Below are 24,361 nucleotides of genomic sequence, written 5' to 3' on the forward strand. Positions count from 1 at the left end.
GAGGAATAATAAAGAATGGATTTAGCAAGAAATATAGTAACTCCAGTTGAGTCAGGAGAAACCCTGGGAGTTTTAGATGCATGTGATAATTGGCATATGTGTGCTAAACAGGATCAACTCTGCATTCACATATAATGAAATCTTTCATACCTCAGTTTAATCAGCTTCCATAATTATGGTTATAAATTATAACTAGAGATGCTACTGCTGGAAGAAGAAATATGGCCATATTTGTTAAGCTGCCATTTATTATCATCTGTGAATTTCTTGTAGCTGTGTTTTTGTAGATGGTTTTAGGACCGGCGTTAACGACTGTGATTCCCCTATGAATTATTGAGAATGGCTAGGAAATCCTTGGCACCCGCTTTGAAAATCACTTCCACATTATTCTTGTACCTTCCACTCTGGAAAAGACTAATCTCCAAGACAAAGAAAAAAAGGAAAACTCAGAACTGAAATAGAGAACAGCTTTGAATGTTTGGATTAAGCAGGATTACTCATGATCCAGAGGGATCACTTTTTTGGAGCCTAAATTAAATTGGGCATTTGGTTCCACAGGAGCTGGGTAATGTCTTTACTTTGTAGTTTGGATCAAATTCAGTCTATAATATGTCACTGATATGGGGATGTTAAACTTAGGCAAATCAGACCTTCCTTAAAACCAGATTGTTTCCTGTCACCGTGTAATCTGCTGGATCAGCCACAGTAGCAGTGACCGCAAAGCTCTGATATAAACTATGTCACATCATAGAGTTTTGAGATGCAAATGTTGGTCTTTACTAGCTCTGGTCTCGTACCATTGACCACTTTCTTAATTATGACTGACACTGACTGTTTTTCTAGATTCCTGTTTATTTTGCATGTTTTCTGTCACCATTCTATAAGTCCATAAATGAGGCTGTCAGTAATTCTTTAGATCAGTTATCTTCAAAGTGACAGGGGTGATGGGAGATGGTAGAGGTAGCTTTCACTCCAGAGGGTGTACAAGATAATACATTAGCAGTAAATATTAGAAAATGTATTTATGGCTTTAAAATTTATTTATGTATGTGTTTCCATATACATAATACATTGGTACAATAGTACAGTATATACTATGTTTACATGTTATACATGTTATTATATGTGTTTGTATGTGTGTAAAAACAAAACTATACACAATGAAGAATTTTGATTTTAATCCCAGGGCATTTAATTAATTATTCACGCACTCCATAAACAACTTTTAGTCTGTATTTTGTGCCCTGCACTATGCTAGGCACTGAGGATACAATTGTAAACAAAATAAATACAAGTCCTCCATTCAAAGCTTACAGTCTACTTGGAATAGTAATTCTCAGGGTGATGAATATAAGCTTATAACAGAGGAGCTTGGCTTAGTCTAGGGGTGGGAGTTATCAAGAAAGCCTCCTGACTTCTTATTCTTTTATAGTTTTCCTTGGAAATTGGAATATATTTTATAATATCCTCTCATGAATTGTCCCATAAAGTATAGTTTCCACCATCAGTTTATATTCCCTAAAAAATGGGAAAGTGAATTTTTTTGTCATAAAACTTAATTTTATATGTTTTCTTTTCTCCATCGCCTACTGTAGAAGTGAAATTGTTATTATATGAGCTGCTGAGCTGGAAGAAGTATCATATCTAAGGTTAAGCATGGCCCAGAGGTACAGTCATTCCACTGGGAAATAACAGGAGAGATGCAGTTAATGATACATTGTGACTTGCATTTCCAAACCTCTGGTACTGGTATGTGCACACAGGCGTACACACCCCTGCAGAGCTAGATATGGAATAGTTAGGGGATTTTTTCCTTGATAAAGAAGAAAAACAAAGAGAAAAGATGAGACAAGTTTGCTGAAATTTATATGAACTTTTGAGTATTAAACATCTAAGTTTGATTAAAAAATAATTAGGGCTTCCCTGGTGGCGCAGTGGTTGAGAGTCCACCTGCTGATGCAGGGGATGCGGGTTTGTACCCTGGTCCAGGAAGACCCCACATACCGCAGAGTGGCTGGACCCGTAAACCATGGCCACTGAGCCTACACGTCCAGAGCCTGTGCTCCGCAACGGGAGAGGCCACAACAGTGAAAGGCCCACATACCGCAAAAAAAAAAAAAAAAAAATTAAAATTTTAAATGAAAGCAACTTTTAATAAAATACATGTCCTTCAAAAATCAGGTAACGTTTTAGTTTAAAATTCTAATCGGTCCGACGATGAGGCTGGGGACGGGAGCTGAGCATGGAGGCCTTATGATGGGGCACCCTGGCATGCATTATGCCCCAGTGGGAATGCATCCTATGGGTCAGAGAGCGAATATGCCTCCTGTACCTCATGGAATGATGCCCCAAATGATGCACCCAATGGGAGGACCACCAATGGGACAAATGCCTGGAATGATGTCTTCAGTAATGCTTGGAATGATGATGTCTCATATGTGTCAGGCTTCCATGCAGCCTGCCTTTACTGCCAGGAGTAAATAACATGCATGTAGCAGCAGGTACAACATCCGGTGCAAAATCAACGTGGACTGAACATAAATCACCTGATGGAAGGACCTACTATTGCAATACTGAAACAAAACAATCTATTGGGGAGAAACCAGATGATCTTAAAAGTCCTGCTGAGCAACTTTCATCTAAATGCCCTGGAAGCAGTACAAATCTGACTCTGGAAAGCCTTCCTATCATAATTCTCAAACAAAAGAATCCCACTGGGCCAAACCTAAAGAACTTGAAGATCTTGAAGGATCCGAGAATACCACTGTTGCTGAAGTCTTATTACAAAATCAAGCCTGCCCACAATGATCAAAGCTGAAGAAAGTGGTAAACAAGAAGAGCGCGCCATAACATCAACAGCCCCAGTTCTTACAACAGAAATTCCAACCACAGTGAGCACCATGGCTGCCGCCACTGCAGCCAATGCCAGTGCTTCCACCTCTGCCTCCAGTACTGTCGGTGGAACTGTTCCAGCTGTTCCTGAGCCTGAGTTTACTTCGATTGTTGCTACTGTTGTAGATAATGAAAATACAGTAACAGTTTTGACTGAAGAACAAGCACAACTTACTAGTACCCCTGCTGTTCAGGATCAAAGTGCTGAAGTGTCTAGTAATACGGGAGAAGAAACATCTAAGCAGGAAACTGTAGCTGATTTTACTCTGAAAAAGGAGGAGGAAGAAAGCCAACTGGCAAAAAAACACATATACTTGGAATACAAAGGAGGAGGCAAAGCAAGCATTTAAAGAATTATTGAAAGAAAAGCAGGTACCATCTAATGCTTCATGGGAGCAAACTACGAAAATGATCGTTAATGATCCACGATACAGTGCTTTAGCAAAGTTGAGTGAACAAAAAACAGGCCTTTGATGCTTATAAAGTCCAGACAGAGAAAGAAGAAAAAGAAGAAGCAAGCTCCAAATACAAAGAGGCTAAGGAATCCTTTCAGCGTTTTCTTGAAAATCATGAGAAAATGACTTCCACAACTAGATATAAAAAAGCAGAGCAAACGTTTGGAGAGATGGAAGTCTGGGATGCAATATCAGAACGTGATCATCTTGAAATCTCTGAAGATGTTTTATTCTTTCTTTCAAAAAAAGAAAAGGAGCAAGCAAAGCAGTTGCAAAAGAGAAATTGGGAAGCCTTCAAAAACATACTTGACAACATGGCTAACGTGACATACTCTACTACTTGGTCTGAAGCCCAGCAGTATCTGATGGATAATCCAACTTTTGCAGAGGATAAAGAATTACAGAACATAGATAAAGAAGATGCATTAATTTGCTTTGAAGAACACATTCGGGCTTTAGAAAAGGAAGAAGAAGAAGAAAAATAGAAGAGTTTGCTTCAGGAAAGGAGACGACAGCGTAAAAACAGAGAATCTTTTCAGATATTTTTAGATGAATTGCATGAACATGGACAACTGCATGCTATGTCATCTTGGATGGAATTGTATCCAATAATTAGTTCTGACATTAGATTCACTAATATGCTTGGTCAGCCAGGATCAACTGCACTTGACCTTTTCAAGTTTTATGCTTAAAGCATGTTATCATGATGAGAAGAAGACAATAAAAGACATTCTAAAGCATAAAGGATTTGTAGTTGAAGTAAATACTACTTTTGAAGACTTTGTGGCAATAATCAGTTTGACTAAAAGATCAACCACATTAGATGCAGGAAGTATTAAGCTGGCTTTCAATAGTTTACTAGAAAAGGCAGAAGCCCGTGAACATGAAAGAGAAAAAGAGGAGGCTTGGAAGATGAAACGAAAAGAATCTGCATTTAAGAGTATGTTGAAATAAGCCACTCCTCCACTGGAATTGGATGCTCTCTGGGAAGATCATGAATGTCAACATCATCATTCAAAGAATAAGTAATATTCTAAGAAATCTGAAAAACATCACAGGAAACACTCCCGCTCTCGATCAGGGTCGGATTCACATGATAACGACAACCATTCAAAGACAAAAAGACAGCAATCAGAGTCTAACATTCTTGTAGTGCTGAATCTGAGAGAAGTTATAAGAAATCAGAGAAACATAAGAAGAAAAGCAAGAAGAGAAGACATAAATCTGACTCTCCAGAGTCAGATGCTGAACAGGAGAAGGATAAAAAAGAAAAAGACTGGGAAAGCGAAAAAGACAGAACTAGATAAAGATCAGAATCAAAACACAAATCACCTAAGAAAAATACTGCAAAGGATTCTGGTAATTGGGATACTTCTGTCAGTGAACTGAGTGAAGGGGAATTGGAAAAGCACAGAAGCACCCTTTTGGAGCAACTGGATGATGATCAATAAATTATACCAAATATGTTTACAGTATGATTTAAAGTCTAATTCAGACCAGGGATTCTATTTTAAGTCAGTTGAAATAACACTGGGTTTTAATTATATCACAGAAATAAAAGTACATTTACGTATTGTTATTGTGGACTTTATAAAAGCAAAGGAAATTAAAAATAACTTTTGATTCTGTATCAAGAATCATATTTTCATACAGTCATAACTGTCTGTGACCCTTTCATAGGGCAGTGCAGAATGGATTAAAGGTGGCAATTTAAGGGGCTTCCCTGGTGGTGCAGTGGTTGAGAGTCCGCCTGCCGATGCAGGGGACGCGGGTTTGTGCCCCGGTCCAGGAGGATCCCACATGCCGCGGAGCGGCTGGGCCCGTGAGCCATGGCCGCTGAGCCTGCGCGTCCAGAGCCTGTGCTCCGCAGCGGGAGAGGCCACAGCAGTGAGAGGCCCGCGTACCGCAAAAAAAAAAAAAAAAAAAAGAAAGGTGGCAATTTACTGATAACTGCAGGTGTCTCTACTTTGTTCTAAAGTCTAAATCATGAGGTGATTTTATTTACTTTAATAAATTGGATTTTGAAGATATAATGAAAGGTTTTTGATATCTAGTAGTACAAGAAAAGCACCAGCAATGGATAAAACTGCTTTTTTGTGCACTATCCAGCTGGTTAAAGCCAATATGATCTTTTACGGTGAACTCAGAAATAGGTGTTCTTAATGGAAACCTGGTAGACCCTTAACTATAGTGGTGCTATTGAGCACTACTAGAATAAAGCCACAATTATTTTCTATATCTTCTTGGATTGATCCCTTTATCATTATGTAGTGTCCTTCTTTGTCTCTTGTAATAGTCTTTGTTTTAAAATCTATTTTGTCTGATATGAGAATTGCTACTCCAGCTTTCTTTTGATTTCCATTTGCATGGAATATCTTTTTCCATCCCCTCACTTTCAGTCTGTATGTGTCCCTAGGTCTGAAGTGGGTCTCTTGTAGACAGCATATATACGGGTCTTGTTTCTGTATCCATTCAGCCAGTCTATGTCTTTTGTTTGGAGCATTTAATCCATTTACATTTAAGGTAATTATCGATATGTATATTCCTATTACCATTTTCTTAATTGTTTTGGGTTTGTTATTGTAGGTCTTTTCCTTCTCTTATGTTTCCTTCCTAGAGAAGTTCCTTTAGCATTTGTTGTAAAGCTGGTTTGGTGCTGCTGAATTCTCTTAGCTTTTGCTTGTCTGTAAAGGTTTTAATTTCTCCGTCAAATCTGAATGAGATCCTTGCTGGGTAGAATAATCTTGGTTGTAGGTTTTTCCCTTTCATCACTTTAAATATGTCCTGCCACTCCCTTCTGGCTTGCAGAGTTTCTGCTGAAAGATTAGCTGTTAACTTTACGGGGATTCCCTTGTATGTTATTTGTTGTTTTTCCCTTGATGCTTTTAATATTTTTTCTTTGTATTTAATTTTTGATAGTTTGATTAATATGTGTCTTCACATATTTCTCTAAATGCATTTTAAAAAGGCTATTGTGAGGGCATTATTTTGAGGTGATGTTTAAAAAGTTAACATCAAATTAAATTGTAAATTAGCTTAAATATATTGCCTTAAGGACCTAATAAAGAATGTGCCACCAAACCTTAAGTGATGGTTGCAATATCCTTGTCTAAAACAAATCCATGTTGACTTAAAGGTTTTTTTTTTTTTTTTTTTTGCGGTACGCAGGCCTCTCACTGTTGTGGCCTTTCCCGTTGCGGAGCACAGGCTCCGGACGCGCAGGCTCAGCGGCCATGGCTCACGGGCCCAGCCGCTCCGTGGCATGTGGGATCCTCCCGGACCAGGGCACGAACCCGTGTCCCCTGCATTGGCAGGCGGACTCTCAACCACTGCGCCACCAGGAAGCCCCTTAAATGATTTTCTTAACAGTTGTCTTTTTTCTTTTTTTTTTCTTTTACAATCTGATCTTTCTCTTGCTTTTTTTCATTGAGGAAGTCTTACATTCCCTACTCACTGAGAAGTACTGACTTCGTGGTACACATTCTAAAGCATTTCTGATTTGAATATTTTTGTACATTTTTATCAATTATTAAATCTCTTCTAGTGAAAAAAATGCTGTAATAAAAGGATTATTAAGCATTGTCCTATGCCTAAAATATGGTTCCTTATATTTCTTTATATCAGTCAAAAACAGATAAATTGAGTCATAAATATCTTAAATGATTATTTTATTTGCGTGGTAAACCAGAGGATGAATTGAGAATGAAATATAATAAATAATGAATAAATAATGAACTTTTTTTAAACACCAGTTCACATAGTTTCTCTCTTACGTGTATGTGAATTATATCCTCTTTTAAAAAATATGGAGTAGACCAAATGGCAAAATAGCTAGTGCGAAGCAGCCACACAGCACAGGAGATCAGCTCAGTGCTTTGCAACCACCTAGAGGGGTGGGATAGGGAGTGTGGGAGGGAGACGCAAGAGGGGGGAGATATGGGGTATATGTATATGTATAGCTGTTTCACTTTGTCATAAAGCAGAAAATAACACACCACTGTAAAGCAATTATACTCCAATAAAAATGTTTAAAAAATATATGGAGTAGTAGTTTTTGTTTATTTTCCTTTTGCAGTATTCTCTTGGCTTTTTCCTATGTTTATTATTCCATACAAATTTAATTTTGCTTAAAATAGCTTTATTATTTTTATAATTATTATAAATGTTTATTACAAACAGTTGAAACAATGCAAATATAGTCAAATAATATAAAAATTATCAAAAATCTTATCCCATGCCTATGAGAATATAATAATTATTATTTTGTAGCATATTCTTCTAAACCTTTCTTTATACATTTATAGATGTGTAGAAGTAGGAAAACAGTCTTATATAAATGGCATCATGTTACAGATTACTCTTTTATCTGCCATCGTACTCATTAATATTTCATATGTATAAAACCTATTTCATATATAAAAGGATTTTAATTTTTTGTCATGTATTGCTATTTTTTCCAATATCTCTTTATTATTTAATTTTCTACAAATAATTAATATGTTTAGAAAGTACTAAACTTCTGTGTTTTCTTTTGGTAATTTTATCTTTGCTTTTTACATTTAAATCTTTGATTCATATAAAAGCTATTCTGGGAAAGGATAGAGGGATCCAGGTTTTTTTTTCAAAGATACTAGCTTGTCCAAGTCCATTGACTCAATAATCATTTCTCCCCTATTGTTTTGGAATGCCATCTTTGCTTTTCCATTGTATATTTGACTAGATTTCTATACAAAGCTTCCATTGATCTGTTTAATCCTGTCCCAGTACATTGGTTTTAATTACTCTGGCTTTATAATACATTTTTAGATCTGGAAGGATACTTTCTTGCTCTATACTCTTTATTGTTCGAAATTTTCCTTTATTACTCTTCCAGATAGACTTTAGAAAAATTCTGATAACTTGTAAAGCAAAATACAATTGGGGTTTTATTTTGGTCACATTGAATTTATGGACTGATTTAGGGAAAATTGATAGTTTCACAATATTGAGTTCTTACAGCAAAGACAAAACGTTGACTCTTCATTTATGCAGTTTTTACATTGCACTCTTCAGTAGTGTTACATAATATTCCCTATACAATATCTTCACACTTCTCTTCAAATTTATTCCTGGATATTTCAAAATTTTTATTGTTAGAGTGAGTTGAAACTTTACTTTTCACTTGTAAATTTCTGTTTCTTTAGAAAAGGTGTCAATTGTTATTGGTTTATAACGGTCTTTTTTGTTTTTTCAGAACAAACAACTCTTTATTGAAGCATAGTTGATTTACAGTGTTGTGTTAGTTTAAGGTGTACAGCAAAGTGATTCAGTCAGACATATATTCTTTTTCAGATTCTTTTACATTATAGGTTATACAAGTTACTGAATATAGTTCCCTGTTCCATGCAGCAGGTCCTTGTTTTTTATCTATTTTATAAATAGTAGTGTGTATCTGTTAATCCCAAACTCCTAATTTATCCCTTCCCTTGTCTTTCCCCTTTGGTAATCATAAGTTTTTTTTTTAATGTCTGTGAGTCTATTTCTGTTTTGTAAATAAGTCCATTTGTATCATTTTTTTAGATTCCACGTATAAGTGATATCATATGATATTTGTCTTTCTCTGACTTACTTCACTTAGTATCATAATCTCTTCTAAGGATCTTCTCTTTTTTTTTGCCATTATTTAAAATTGATATGAGTGAGCTTTTATTGTAAATCTGGAAGAAAAATTGCAGATCATTACTTATGCATTATAAGTGTTTTTAATATATTTATAAAACAAGTATACATAACTAACAAAGGTATAGAAAAAATAGTTTCTCTAAAAAGTATCAATAAATTGTTTTAAATGTACATAAAATTATGAAACACCAAGATGAAAGAGTAATATTATACGTATTCACAATTTTACTGATGTAAGGAGGAATATTGAGTTTGGGAAATATTTCCTGTTAACAAATCAACACCTCCCAAGAAGAATAGTCTTCAGCAGCCTGAAGGAATGAAGGGAAAATGAAAGGCAATGATCTGGGGAGGTGGTGTGAGACTACATTGTGAAAGATGGTTAGAAGTTTGGAATCTGAAGGTAGAACAACAGGTCTGGTGAGTGGTTAAAGAGAGAATGAGAGTGAGAAAGGAAAACGGCAAGACTTCTGCTTGGGGAGCCTGGTGGGTTACCATGTCATGGGATGAGATAAGTAGTACAGGAGATAACTGAGTTTTGTGTGGGTCACGTTGACTTGATGGTTGGTGATGAGGTGATGGTAAGACATTTACTTGGTGAGGACCGTTGGAACACTTGATAGAGAAGGGAACTGGTGACAGATTTAGACATCATTCGCCTTTAGGTGGTAGTTGAAGTCACGGAAAGATAAACTTTATCCTAATTGAAAGAAAAATTATGACAGAGTTTTGGCATATTAAGTTCTATAGTCTTCAGTTTACACCTAATCTATTTAGGGTGCCTGTTATTCATACAATGACAGCAGCCTGAAGAATAGACAAAGCATTTTCGATGAAATGACCTGGAAATGAAACCCCAAAGTATAAAAATTCATATTTTCTGACTTTCTAAGTTAATGTTTTCTGCATTTGCTTCTCCCTCTTTTTTTGCCCTGATTTCTTCTGCTTGCTCTTTTTGTTAGACGAACTGGCTTAGTCTAAGCATTTGATTTTAAAGCTTAGAGCAATTTAAGGTTTCCAAAGCATTCTTAGATCCACTGTTGGACCATAATATGTCATACAGGCAATAAAGGATTGCTTGGAGAGTGCAATTTGCCCGACGGAAATCATTTTTAACAGCAGATAATAAAAGGGTTTTCATGGTCAAGGATTTATAGGTTCCTTCCGGGGAACACAGCAAGTTGGAATATATTTTAAACTGAGAAATAAGAAGAGTTTCCAAAAGAGTTTAATTTTACCCTATGAGATTCAAATCCAACTTTTCAAATCAGTTTTATGACAGAGTATATATGTCTGATTATGCTGTTCATAGTTATAATTTAACTGTTTTAAGTCATAGGAACAGTTTCTACTACAGAGAGTACTTACATAATTAATTACAGTTACTATTCAAAATTTCAAATGAAATCTTCAGTCTTAGATGAGAAAATATTTTAGGAAATCCTCATTGTGATGAAAAACCATTAAAAGGCAAACTGCATAAAGCAAGCAATAGTGAAATCCCTTCATGTCATGTTACTTCTCTCTCTTTCTAATGTCTTTCAAAATTGCATTTGAAAAAAAATCTTTGAATTAAATGTTTTCCCACGAATGTGTAAATTTGTTTCATAGTAATGATTGAGAAGCATTTGTTCATTTATCCTTTCATTCCACAAATATTGTCTACTGTGTCCCAGGTGCTGTGCCAGGGGTGGGGATATGAAACACAAAAACCTCAGAGAGCTGATGTTCTTGTGGGTGAGACAAACAATACTAAGTAATCAAATATGTAAGTATAGAAATATACACATTAATTTCAGGTAGTGATAAGCAAATTACACATATATGCACATACAATATGTATAATGTATAATTTATAACTATATATAATATATACAATATAAACATATACATAATTTCTTTAAAGGTAGATGTTATATGTGTAATAAACCTAGTTTGTGTAAAACCCATGGGGAAAAAAGTTGTTTTAAGCAAAGGAGAGGCCACTAGAATGAAAGTTAGTTAACTCTGTTTCAAAGTGATAGTTCCAGAATTAGTGACAGAGGGGAACACTGGGAATCACTGCACAATTAAAAATAGAAAGAAACAGAAAGCTTGGGAAGAAAAAGAACTGCTTTGTGTGTGTCTGTTATGTTGCAGGTATAGTAATGGACAATTTACTTATGTCAGCTTATTTAATCCTCCCAACAAAACTCGATGAAATAGCATATCTCCATCTTAACGTAGGACAAACTAAAACCTGAGAGGCCAAGTGACTTCCCCGAGGTCTACCTAGTAAATAAGTGTGAATTTGAGATTTAAACTCCAGCTTGCTTATGTATTTACCACAGTGAGCACTAGAGGAAAGACTGTAGTTTAGGAATGAGAACCTTACTTTTAAAAATAAGTAGAATATTATTTAGCAGCCTACTAAAAATTCTTCCATGGTTAATGCATATATTAAAATCCCCCTGCTGGTTGCATCACTTATCTCTTGCTGCCTAACACACCATGTTAAAGCTTAGTGGCTTAAAACAACAAAAATTTATTTAGCCTACTATGCTCTGGGTCAACAGTTTGACTCAGGTGGGTGGCTCTTCTGAGCATTGAGTTTTGATCATATTTTCTCACATCTGTGGTCAGCAGCAGAGAGGCTTTCTTTCTGAGGTTGACTGGCTGTTTGCTGGGCAGTGGGACAATGGGGCTGTTGGACCACATGTATCTTATCATCCAGCTGGATAGCTTGGGTTTGTTTACATGTTACCTTGACAGTTTCAAGAGAGGGAAGAAGCATACAGACCTCTTGAGACCTAGACTCAGAACTCGCATATCATTACTTCAGTCATATCTATTGGCCAAAGCAAGTCAGAAGATCAGCCCAGATTCAAAGGAGAGGAAAAATAACTGCCATATTGTGATAGGAGAAGCTGCAAAGTTATAAAAGGGGCATGCAGACATGTAGGTTTGAAGAATTGTGGCTATTTTGCAATCTACCACATTAGGCAAAAATGTGAGTTAATTGCATAGAAAAATAATTCTCAGTATTGCTTTTTGAAGTCCACACACATGTATGTATTTTTATGAATGCATACATACACATACATGTATTATATAAGTATTTCCCTATAAGATATTTTATTTCAAATGAATAAGTATAATGAATTGAAATCTCTTCTTTTGGAAGGGGTAATGTCTTCACTACATATAATATTTTCTTTGGTCCCTTTTGAGAATTTATGCCTGTCCCATAGTAAACTCTCAACAAATATTGGGTGAATAATGCTTTCCAGGCTTTATGTAATCTTTTTCTTCCTTTAGTCCCAGAGAGTAAGAAGCAATCATCTCTTCTTATATCACTCATGTTTGCCAGTGAGGGAGATGACAGGACTTTTTTCCTAGATAACACATAGTTTACCCCTCCAGAGTCTGTGGTGGGCAGGACCATTTAGTTATACCATGGGTGCTCATAATGGAGAACAATTAGTCTACTATTTACTCTGGCAGAACCAAGCCTCATTTTCCCAGCTGGCTTTTTTATAGGAAAAAAATATTAGATTTTCAAAGAAATAATAAAATTAATTACTGCAAATATTAGATTTTCAAAGAAATAATAAAGTAATTCTTGCCAATATTAGATTTTCAAAGAAATAATAAAATTAATTCTTTCTCAAGCAGCTAGAAATTGGTTCTAATTCACTGGCCACTGATTTCATGATGATCACCTCTTTCCTTAAGTTTTTAATACGGTAATTACCTTGGGATGCAAAAACCCAAAAGGAAACAAACAAACAAAATAATATTCTGCCTCTATGTCTGCAAGGTAGACAAGTATGAAACATATTATAAGGTTCCCTTAAACCTGTAAGATTTTAGTAGTCCATTATAGAAATTCTAATTGTTATGCCTTGCCTGGGATTTGAAAAGTAAGAGACGATATGGTCCCTGAGACTGACTCTTAATAAGGGTATACTTATCCCTCTACCCATCCATCTGCTACCCCACCCCAGCCTATACAGAAACAACAATAAAATAAGGAAGTAAATGGTTCTTCAAAGATAGCTGCCTGTGTTTTCCTGGAGTTGGTTATATGAATACCAACCCCATTTCATCACACAAATCAGATATGGGAAAGAGATACATTAGCCAGGGAAATTAATAACACTATAGACCAACCCTAATATCATAGTGACAATGTAATACAGTTTTTTTCTTGTGGTTATTTATTTCTTATGTTATGGTCTGAATCAAGTTGGGTAGCTCTTCTGTGTAGCCTTCCTTGAAGCACAAAGCCTAGGCTTCTTCCATCTTTTAAGTCTACCATCTTGGATTCCTTTATGTTTAACTCTAAGGAAAGGAGAGACTGCATGGAGACAGCACACACACTCTTACGTGCCATGGATAGGGCTCACTTCCCTCACATTCCACTGGTAAAACTGAATCATAGGCATCTAGAATGGATGATTGGGGTCGGGGGAGTAGAGAGGAATACCAACAACCTCTGACTCAGGGAGATATTCAGAGAAACTTGATTAACATGCACTATCAAAATTAAAACATTATAATGTTCATGTACCCCTAAAATTCATCTCTTATTTCAACGTCCCATTAAAGCCTTAATTTTGTGAATATTTCATTTCTTTCATGAAATAACAACAGGGTTTTCGTTAGCATGTGGAAGAACAGAAGCTAAAGCATACCTTAAAGGACAGTCATGTCTCACGGGTTTTTCATTAGAATTTTGCTATCTGCAGCAAATATCATTCTATTCAGAGAAATAAGTTCAATAACTGGAAATGAATGCATCTGAATATCATTTGGAATCATGTGTCCATCTTACTTTTTTTCCTGCCATGTTATTTCTAATATACATACCCATGTTAATTAGACATGTACTTTCCATCCATAGCAAAACAGTTTGTATCAACTCCAAAGAATTATTAATTTCTTGGGACCAAACACTCGCTACTTAAAACCATTTTTGTGCACACTTTTTTTTGTATTTACCGTTGTACGCTTGACTAAGCCACTCTAATAATTCAAGTGTTAAAGACCCATCTGAGCAAGTGGGGCTGCAGCTGACTGATTGGATAAACCCTAGATGAGACAGATCTAAGTTTTTTTTTTTAATGGATGTAGTAAGTTTTATTTGGATATATTCAGTATAATTTTTTTATTGAAGTGTAGTTGATTTACAATGTTGTGTTAGTTTCAGGTGTACAGCAAAGTGAATCAGTATACATATATAAATATATTTCTTTGCAGATTCTTTTCCATTATGGTTTATCATAGGATATTGAATATAGTTCCCTATATATAGTAGTGTGTAGAGACAGATCTGACTTTGATCAAACACATGAGAGCTGTCTTTTGGTTGGTGACCTGACTACACCCAGTGGGTGGCAATGCTTGAGAAGCCAAGGCCAGTGCCAAAAGAGAGGTCTTTCAGAAGATTAAAGGGACGCTAGTTAAATCCATTAACCCTATTCTTGAAAGTTGCTAATTGCCAGAACTATAGGCCCTGTATCTTTCCTCCTGCCCACCCCCCAGCTTCCTGTGAATGAATGTTCATATTATAATATCATGAATGCACCACAGAGGAAGAGATGCACAAAAGTGTAAGAGAACAAAATGGGGTGAACAGTGGTAAAAGCAAAAAGAAGCTAGAATATCAATCATTTTCTAGTGTGAGCAGGAAGAGATTTGGCAGAGGTGACCAATCAGGGAGGAAATATCGAATCTCCGGCTGCTCTTCCTCTCCCATATCCCGAATCCCCACTTGATGGAATCAGGTCAGGAATGATGAGATTTTTGTTAGGAGAAGGAAAGGCCTCTTGTGCTTAGTCTTTTATATCCAGAAAGCCCCTGGAGGGGACAGCCTGTAGTTTCATTTTCTCTTTTACTGGGTTGGGAGGGAAGGGTTATTGTGCCCTTTTCTTGGAAGTCATTTGACTCTGGAAGGGGCAGAATGGAACCTAGAAGAGAGAAGGCAGAGCTGCCTATAACCAATTTGCTCAAGGCCAAAGGAGATGGGGAAGAAAGAGGCAGAAATTCAGGGGAGTGTCTTTGTTCAATAATAAAATTATGATGGCAGAGTTTTCTCTGTGCTGGTTTCTCTCATAGAACATGTTGAATTAGGCTTGTGGCCGCTTCAGAATTATCCACTTCTCCTTTGATAGGAGGAGAGAATGAAGGGAAAAAAAATAATGATTTAAATCACATTTATATCCATATGGATAAAATTATTGAGCACCAAGCCAGCTACCTTGATATTAATTCTCATAACAACCCCCTCAGAAATGTACGAATAAGACAATTCCTCATCTGAGAAAACAGAGGTTAAATAATTGGTCCATTTGCCATACAGCTCGTAAAAAGAGCTGGGATTCAAATCCAATAAACTAGATGAATCTCAAAAGCATTATGCAGAGCAAACAAAGCCAGATACAAAAGGGAACATATTGTATGGATCCATTTGTATGAAATCCTAGAACAGACAAAAACTAAGCTATAGTGATAGAAATCAGATGAGGGGTGACCTGGGTGAGGAGTGGGAGTGTCCTGACTTCAAAGGGGCACAAGAGAACTTTTTTGGGATGATGAAGATGCTCTATTTCTTTCTTTCTCCTTCTTCTTTTTCTTTCTTTTTTTCTTTTTTTTGAAGATACTCTATTTCTTGATCGTGGCCATGGTTAAACAAGCATATGTTTATCCAAACTCATTGAACTCTATGCAAAAATGGATTTATTTTAATGTATGTAAATTTTAACTCAATAAAATTGATTTTTTTTTTTAAAAAAGAGGAAATGATCCTACCAATAAAGCACACTTTCCTCAAAGAGACACTGCCACAAAGAAGGAATCTGTATATGTGTACATAAGGGAAGATGGGACAAAGAATATAAGTGCAGAATCACGGGCTCTTGAAGAAGGAGCTGTTTATGTTTCTTTCATCCGAATCATCCAAATAGTACTTCTGCATTTTTCTAGTCAACAACTGAATGTTTCACTGTATTTAATTAACAGACACTAACTAAAGTTATATCTAAATATGCAGAGTACACAGAGTACAGCGTCCATTCTTTTGCTTAATTATTTTTCTCCTTCAAATTAAAACAAAAGCACATTTGGGGGAATTAAAATATTTAGATGATTACTTTCATTTGTACTTATATCTGTGGACATTGTTATGTCCAGATAAACATTGTTGACTAATGCTTAGCTTGACTGCAGTAGGAAATGTGGGTTATAAAATTAATGTTAGTTCAGATCAAAAGGATAGTATTAGTAGACCCACCCTTGGCACAGATATTCTGCCTTGTAAACACATTTTACTAAGAGGTTTGAATAAAATTTCATTGTTATTTGTTGGAAAATTAATTTTGCTAAGAGATTAGTTATCTTTCTCCTAAGAACCTTGAGTTTTAAATATTAAAATGTAACTCAATTTACTAAGGTGAAATAGAAGGGGAGAGATTAACCCAGATGTAGCTATTAGCTAAAATTAAATGTTACTTGGGCAAAAGATCTGAACAGACATGTCATCAAAGAAGGTGACAAAGAAGGTGTTCAAATGGCTAGCAAGAATACGAAAAGATGCTTAACATCATTAATCATTAAGGTAGTCCAAACTAAAACCACGGTGGGATACCACTACACACCTATTAGAATACTAAAGTAAAAAACAAAAATAAAAACAACAGCAAGAAGCTGACAGTGCCCAGTGCTGTTAAGGTTGCTGAACAACTGAACCTCTCCTGCTGTGATGGTGGCATGTGAAATGGAACAGCCCCTCTGGAAAGCAGTGTAACAGTTTCTTGTAAAACTAAACATGTGGCCCAGCAATAGCATTCCTGAGCATTTATCCCAAAGGAAGAAAAACTTATGTTCACACAGAAAACTGTACATGAATGCTCATAGCAGCATTATTCTTAATAGCCCCAAACTGAAAACAACCCAGATGTCCTTCAGTGGGTAATGGCTAAACAAACTGTAGTTCATCCATACAAGGGGCACTACTCAGCAATTAAAAGGAATGAACCACTGATACACACACCAACCTGGATGAACCTCCAGGGATATGCTGATTGAAAAAATCAATCCCCAAAGGTCATAGACTGTAGGATTCCATTTATATAACATCCTTGAAATAACAAAATTATAGAAATGGAGAACAGATTAGTGGTTGCTAGGGGCAGGGACAGAGGAGGGGGTGGGAAGTGGACATGGCTATAAAAGGGCAATAGGAGGCATCCTTGTGGTGCTGGAAATGTTCTGGACTTGACTGTATCAGTGTCAATATCCTGGTTGTGGTGTTGTGCTATAGTTTTTGTAAGGTGTTATCATTGGGGGACACTGGGTAAAGAGTAAACAGGATCTCTTTATATTGTTTCTTACAACTACATGTGAATCTATAATTATTTCAAAATGAAAATTTAATTTTTAAAAAGCACATTAAATCATATAACCCTCCTTTTCAAAATCATTCATTAGCTTCCCATCACACTCAAAACCCAGAAATGCCTCAAAATTACCTCACGGGATTTGCAGGATCTGGCCCCTGGCATCTCCTTCCAGCTCATTTCTTACCATTATTCCTCTAGCTGACTTTGCACCCCACACTTGACTTCTTTCCAATTCTCAAATACTCCAAGGCCCTTCACATCTCAGGCTCTTTGCACTCTAGCCCTGAAATGCTCTTCTTTCAGACTTTAGAATGACTTACTCTCTCCCTTTAGTGCAATTGCTCACAGGTCATGTCCTTAATCTCACTTGCTCACTTAATGCCATTTGGCAAAATATCCCCTCCTGCAAGAGCACTTCTCCGACCACTGTATCTAAAAGGACACAAAACCCATTCCCATATCAGTCTCTGTTCTCTGATGCTGCTTAATTTCCCTTTTGGGTATTCTTACCTGACACTACAATATCTTTTTTTTTTCCACTTTTTTTGGTGGTAAAATATACATGACATAAAATTTACCATTATAGTATCATTTTTATTTATTTACCACAATGAATAGTAATTAAGTTCCATTAGGGTAGAGCCCACATTTTCCCTACTCACTATTAAATCCCCTGGACCTAGAACAAATATTTGTTAAGTAAACAGTTATTAAATTAATGAATAATTGAGTGAACAAAAGCAATTTGGGAAAGTATACATACCTCTATGAGAGTATTTGTGGGTAAAACTTAGCACAAAATCATGATATATTATTTAGTCCTGCCAGGCTGGTAATGCATATTGCTGTTATGGGTTGGGGACGGGGATTAGTACATCACAAGTGAGAGAAGAGAGAAATAATACCTGATGGTCATTACTGTTTTACAGAAGATGTGGGAATATGATCTATGGAAAAATTTTTGTGTATAAACTTGTTAGCAATGCCTTTCAGTTGCAATAGTTTTTCTAGTTACTTCTTTTAAGCTGCAGTCTTGAGGAATTAGCTGCTATGGACCTCTCTTTATTAGAAGACACTAAAGCTTGGGCCCTGCCTACAAACAAAATAGTCTTTATGACTGCCAGTGTATAGTACCAGTGATTTCACATTGAAGCAGTATAATAATTGGTCAATTAAATGCTCTTCAATCTATGGGCACTCATTTCATTGTTGTTATTTGATTAATTCCTTAATGGACCCTTACTGTGGAAGAATCATCTTCTCTATGCAAGTCCTGGGACTGCTTCTCCTTGAATTATTCAAACTCTGTATTATTCATTTTATATCTTCTTGGTATCATCGGAATGGCTTGCGTTGTATAGGCTTTCCAGAAATGTATTTTAGAATAGAGAAATGAGGGCTTCCCTGGTGGTGGAGTGGTTAAGAATCTGCCTGCCAATGCAGGGGACACGGGTTCGAGCCCTGGTCTGGATAGATCCCACATGCTGTGGAGCAGCTAAACCTGTGCCACAACTACTGAGCCTGTGTGTCGCAACTACTGAAGCCCGTACGCCTAGAACCCATGCTCCACAAGAGAAGCCACCGCAGTGAGAAGCCTGTGCACTGCAACGAAAAGTAGGTCCTGCTCGCCGCAACTAGAGAAAGCCTGTGCGCATCAACAAAGACCCAATGCAGCCAAAAATAAATAAATAAATAAAATTTATATTAAAAAAAAGAATAGAGAAATGAATAAACAAAGGACATTTGATTCCATTTCACATGTTTAGGAATAGGAAACTTTCATAAGCTTATTTCCTCTGAAACCCCATAAAGTCATGAAATGCTAGCCTTCTAGACATTCTTAAGTGAAAGAGTTAATGAGAAATCTGCACGTCCACTGAGGACCATGGAGGCTAACACCCCTCACTAAATTCTTGAGTGACAGAAAAAAACCATTTATTGCCTGCACTGCAAACTCCTCTGGGTTTGCTGCCATAGATTTTTATGAGGAGATGATGGGCTGTACTCTATTTTAATTCAGTGCTTCTGGCAGGTTCCAACACAGGTGTGAGAGGGTGAATCGCTAAGTAGGAAGCTATGTTTATTCGGTTAGGGACTGTATAGGGTGACATTCGTTGGCCCTCAGGAAATCAGCACAGCCCAATATAATTGACTGCATTTTATTATGTTTGGAATGTTCATGTTTCCCCAAGCCAGCTCTGCTCTGACTATAATTAAACCGAAAATATTCAAAGCATTTTCTGCTTGTAAATGGTAGTTGACAGAGAAGGCAAATAAGCTATTACACTGTCTGAGTGAGTAGCCTGGTGGCTGAGCATCTCTACTTCTGCTAAGTGTTTAGGTTAGAGATATGCTAAAACCCACCCGGAGGACAAAGACAATGTTTCTTGAGTAAGAATTATCTGAAGAGTTTGTTAAAAGCATGAGGTTCCTGGGCCAATTATACCTCAATAAAGCTGAAAAAAAAAAAAGATTCCTAGGCCCTACGCCCAGAGATTCTGATGCCAGACACTCAAGGAGGGCACAAAAAATTGCATTTCTAACAAGCTCCCAGGTGATACTGGTCTGCACACCACATACTTTGGAGCACCCCACCAGGCCAGCCAGAGTTAGCCGTGTAACTAGCACTAGAGATGGGAACTGCTGGTATTCCACTTGGCTGCAAGTTAGGTGCAAATCAGCCAGAGGCCTCAGCTGAGTTAGGAGCAGAAAGGCCTTCGTCTTCCCCAGGAAGAAACTGCAGCGCCTCTGAAGACAGATGATGAATGTGATGCTAATTACGTGGGAGCTGACTCACAGGACGATGGAGGTGATTTATGGAAAGTGCTGCTGCAAAACCGAATGGAGATGTGAAAACAAGTGGTGACGTGTGTGTGGGGAACGTCAGGCCAAAGCCGAAGATTTCTTTTGTTGCCTCTGAACCTTTGGGCATTTTATCCGAAGGAGACAACCCATTGCCATAGAATTGGAAAACAAAATTATACGATGCCTTTAGATAGACTATATGGTGTGTCAATGCATCGTGGTAACAGCTGTGTCACACCCTCCTGGTTGCTTTCCCGATATCTTTTCACCCATCCTCCATACCAACAGCACCACAGTATGATGTGAACTGAGGACAAATGGGATTAGTTTTATACACTATTTTTTTTTTTTTTTTTTTTTGCGGTACACGGGCCTCTCACTGTTGTGGCCTCTCCCATTGCGGAGCACAGGCTCTGGACGCACAGGCTCAGCGGCCATGGCTCACGGGCCCAGCCGCTCCGCGGCATGTGGGATCTTCCCGGACCGGGGCACGAACCCGTGTCCCCTGCATCGGCAGGCGGACTCTCAACCACAGCACCACCAGGGAAGCCCAGTTTTATACACTATTGATGGCCCTTGCAATGGAGGCAGATTTTATTGAGTGTAGCAACATGTCCGGTTATAAAATTACATTTCTCAGCTTCCTTTACAGCCACGTTCATCCACATGGCTGAGTTCTAGCAAGAGGGATATGAGCAGACGTCTTCTAGGCAAGCTTCCAGGAATCCTGTTGTTTCCCTGATTTAAAGAAATAAAATGACAGACAGAGCTGCAGTAGTGCTCTTTGCCATTCCTCTTTATCCTTTCCTAGAATGTGGTTGTAAGGCTTGAAGGTATAGGACCCATCTTTGCAAGCATTAGGACAGAAGCCAAATGGAAAGATGAAGGATCTGGGACCTTGATGGCATCCTGGAGCCTCCGTACCAGCACTGGGCTGCCTACCCCAGGTTTCTACTGTGGAAGGAAAGTATTTGGTTAAGCAGCTGCTTTTGTGTACCTGTTATATGGAGCCAAACAACATTCCTAACAGATGAAACGGGTATCATTTATTGAGAATTTACTATATGTGTATGCCAACTACTTCACTAAGAATTGTATATGTATTATATCATTTAACCTTCATGGCAACACCATGAGGTATATTGTTCCATTCTACCAACAGTTTCTAAGGAGAATCAACAGCATTAAGAAAAAGTGCATGTTTAATAATGCCAGTGTAAATCTACTTGGGTAGATTTGAGTCTTATTTATTTTAACCTGGCGCAGCTCCTAAGATAGTCTCCTGACACCTGCTTTATTGTGATATTGTCCTATGCATATTATATTGACTTGTAATTATCAATCTTTACCTCCCACTGGGTTCAAATAAGGTGAAACTTCTCTTAAGTGAAACAGTTTTGATTCTTGTAACATGGACATAGACTATGGAGAGACATTGGCTTGATAGAAGTGGCTCCACTGTAGATTCTGCCAGTATATAATATAAATTACCCATGCACAGAAATTTCATTAATTTTTATTTATTTATTTTTTTTTGCGGTACGCGGGCCTCTCACTGTTGTGGCCTCTCCCTTTGCAGAGCACAGGCTCCGGACGCACAGGCTCAGTGGCCATGGCTCACGGGCGCAGGGGCTCCACGGCATGTGGGATCTTCCCGGACTGGGGCACGAACCCACGTCCTCTGCATCGGCAGGCGGACTCTCAACCACTGCGCCACCAGGGAAGCCCCATTAATTTTTTTTTTATTACAGCTGCCTACCTTAAAAGCCTGTCATGCTAAGTCATGTTCCTTCCTTTCCTTTTTAAAGAAAAGTGATTAGAACACTAAGTGGAGTAAATTAACCTGAACCTCAGAGGTAAAAGGGAAAATTAGCTTGCAAAGAAATGGTTCACACTATCTAGAATTTATTTGCAGCTTGGATATGGGGGTGGAAGGCTAGAAGCCTGAGAGATAAATGGAGAATCTAGTTTTAAATTAGATTTTAATGTCAGTCTGGAATTCTAGTTAACCTCAAAATGACTGAAATTTCTTTGGCACTTGAGTGTTTCACAAAATCACTATTAAAACTCAACTAATAGTTTTAATTCCCCTGTATGGAGAGGATCACACAAGTTTACAAAATCATATCTTCTGAATTCACATGAAGTATATAGTTATGACACACAACCAGGGTCAAATCATAGAATCATCAAATTTTAAAGACCTCAGGGTATCTAGTTTAATATACCCATTCTTATATGAAAACACTATAGCTAAGAGATAGGAGTCATTCCTGCTAGTATCTAATCCAGGACTAGAATTAGGGGATCCTAAATCTTACTTTAAGATTCTTTCTAGTCCCCCATGGCCTCCTGTGAAAGATTCCCCTAGTATTTTTTTTCCACATTCTAAGTCCCAGTAGATGCGTATAATTTTTTAGCTGTAGGCTCAAGCAACTGATGACTTTCAAGTGTGTCCTTTGTTGTTGAAATCAAATCCCCATCCCTAATGTGGTCACGTATGATATCATTTCCCCTTGACAGAATTAGAGAAAATCCCACTCTTGAGATGCAACCCCATGTTCCAAGAGCCTGCTCCCCAAGTCATAGCAGACCACACCCAGAGGCTGTTAGAACATGGGGGTGGGTAGTTAACATGGGGCAGGGGGTGTTCACCTCACATCCAGCCTGCTTCCTGACAAGCTCCCTCAGCCCCAAATTCGGAGTACAACTAACAGTGGTGGTATAAATCCAGGTTCCTAGGTCAGCTGGGGCCTCCCTGGAGGCAGGAGGACCTCCGTGTTAGGTGCACTGGCTCAAGAGTCAAAATACCTGGGGTCACATGCCAGCTCCATTGATAACTGGTCCTTAAATTAACCTTGAGCAAGTCGCTTGTCCTCACTGTGCTTTGATTTTCTCATCTACAAAAATGGACCTAACAATATTAACTCCACATTGTTGAAAAGATCAAATGAATGAATTATGTAAATGTAATCCCTGCTTGATCCTAGCCCTAGGGTCTGTCATGATCCTACATACTGCTCATACAGGCAAAACCAAGGTGTGAGTCATCCCTCTGTTCTCATAAAGACGAGCTCTTCCAATTAGTTTTTCATTAACCAACACTTTTTCCATGGGATGATTTGGAGATTTCTAAAGAGTATAATCTTTTTTTGCCCTCACCCTCTTTTGTTTAGAGAATTTGGAGAAGAGGCAACAGGCAGCCATTTATACCATCTGCATGAATCTTCCCCAGGAATGCACACATCCACTAGTCATTTTTCTACCCCTCTCATTATTCTCAGGACTGGTTTTTTTGATGGGGGTGAGGGGGGAAACATAAAACCTTTTGAGAATCTGATGCAAGCTATTGTCATCTCCTCTCCCACCAGCATTACTATCACATGCACGTGCGAGCAATTTCAGAGGCCAGGACACCCCCTGGTGCCTCTTCCTGACCCTTTGGGAAGGCCTGTGATAAAGATTCTAAGTCTACATACACTCTTTAAAATAAAAATGTTTCCAAAGGATGGATTAAAAACATTTTTTTTTAAACGTTGGCTCATATAATTTGAGGGGAAAAAATTGCTCAACAACAGAAGTGATTTTTTCTCAGCATCTATGGAGAAGACACATTTCTCTTCCACTATCTTTCCCTTTTTGGTGATTTTGGACTTCCTAGGCTGTGCTGAATGTGATAATGTTCTAAGTTAGCCAAATATCTGTTAAGGATCTGCCAAATTTCAATGCAAAGTTATGTAATTATGCCTTTTCCAACATAAAAAAGCCAAGGTGCCCATAAAAATGTCCCTAAAAATGGGGAACTGTTATCAAAGACAAATTATGTATTTATCACCTTAAAATCAGAATTGCAGTTATTTGTTTAAACTCTACGCCTGATGCATAATTACATGAAAGGAAGTTAAGCAGAAGCCTTATGCCTGCTTTGTGTGACAGCTGGGTCATTTTCATTTTATTGATTACATGTAGAACCTGGCCGACTTCATGGTCAAAGTCAGATTCTGGTCTCATTTCCACTACAGACTCAGTCCAGCTTTGCCCTGATGATTCACAGCGTGCACTTCAGGTGCCATATCTACATAGTCAGTATGGAATGACGTCTATGAAATCAAACTCATGCTAATGCTTTGGCCGTCATACATTTTGCAGGACTTCTGAGCAGAGGCG

The 24,361-nt window shown here is 37.6% G+C and overlaps 1 protein-coding gene and 1 pseudogene across 1 annotated transcript in view; both read left to right on the top strand.

Moving 5' to 3' along the window:
- Nucleotides 1-24,361, top strand: part of RAB3C (RAB3C, member RAS oncogene family) — a 302,146-nt gene that overhangs the window by 70,329 nt on the left and 207,456 nt on the right. The gene's annotated exons all lie outside the window — the stretch shown is intronic.
- Nucleotides 2,218-4,798, top strand: LOC136121663 (pre-mRNA-processing factor 40 homolog A pseudogene; annotated as a pseudogene).

Source organism: Phocoena phocoena, chromosome 3, assembly GCF_963924675.1.
Source record: "Phocoena phocoena chromosome 3, mPhoPho1.1, whole genome shotgun sequence".
Classification (NCBI taxonomy): Eukaryota; Metazoa; Chordata; class Mammalia; order Artiodactyla; family Phocoenidae; genus Phocoena; species Phocoena phocoena.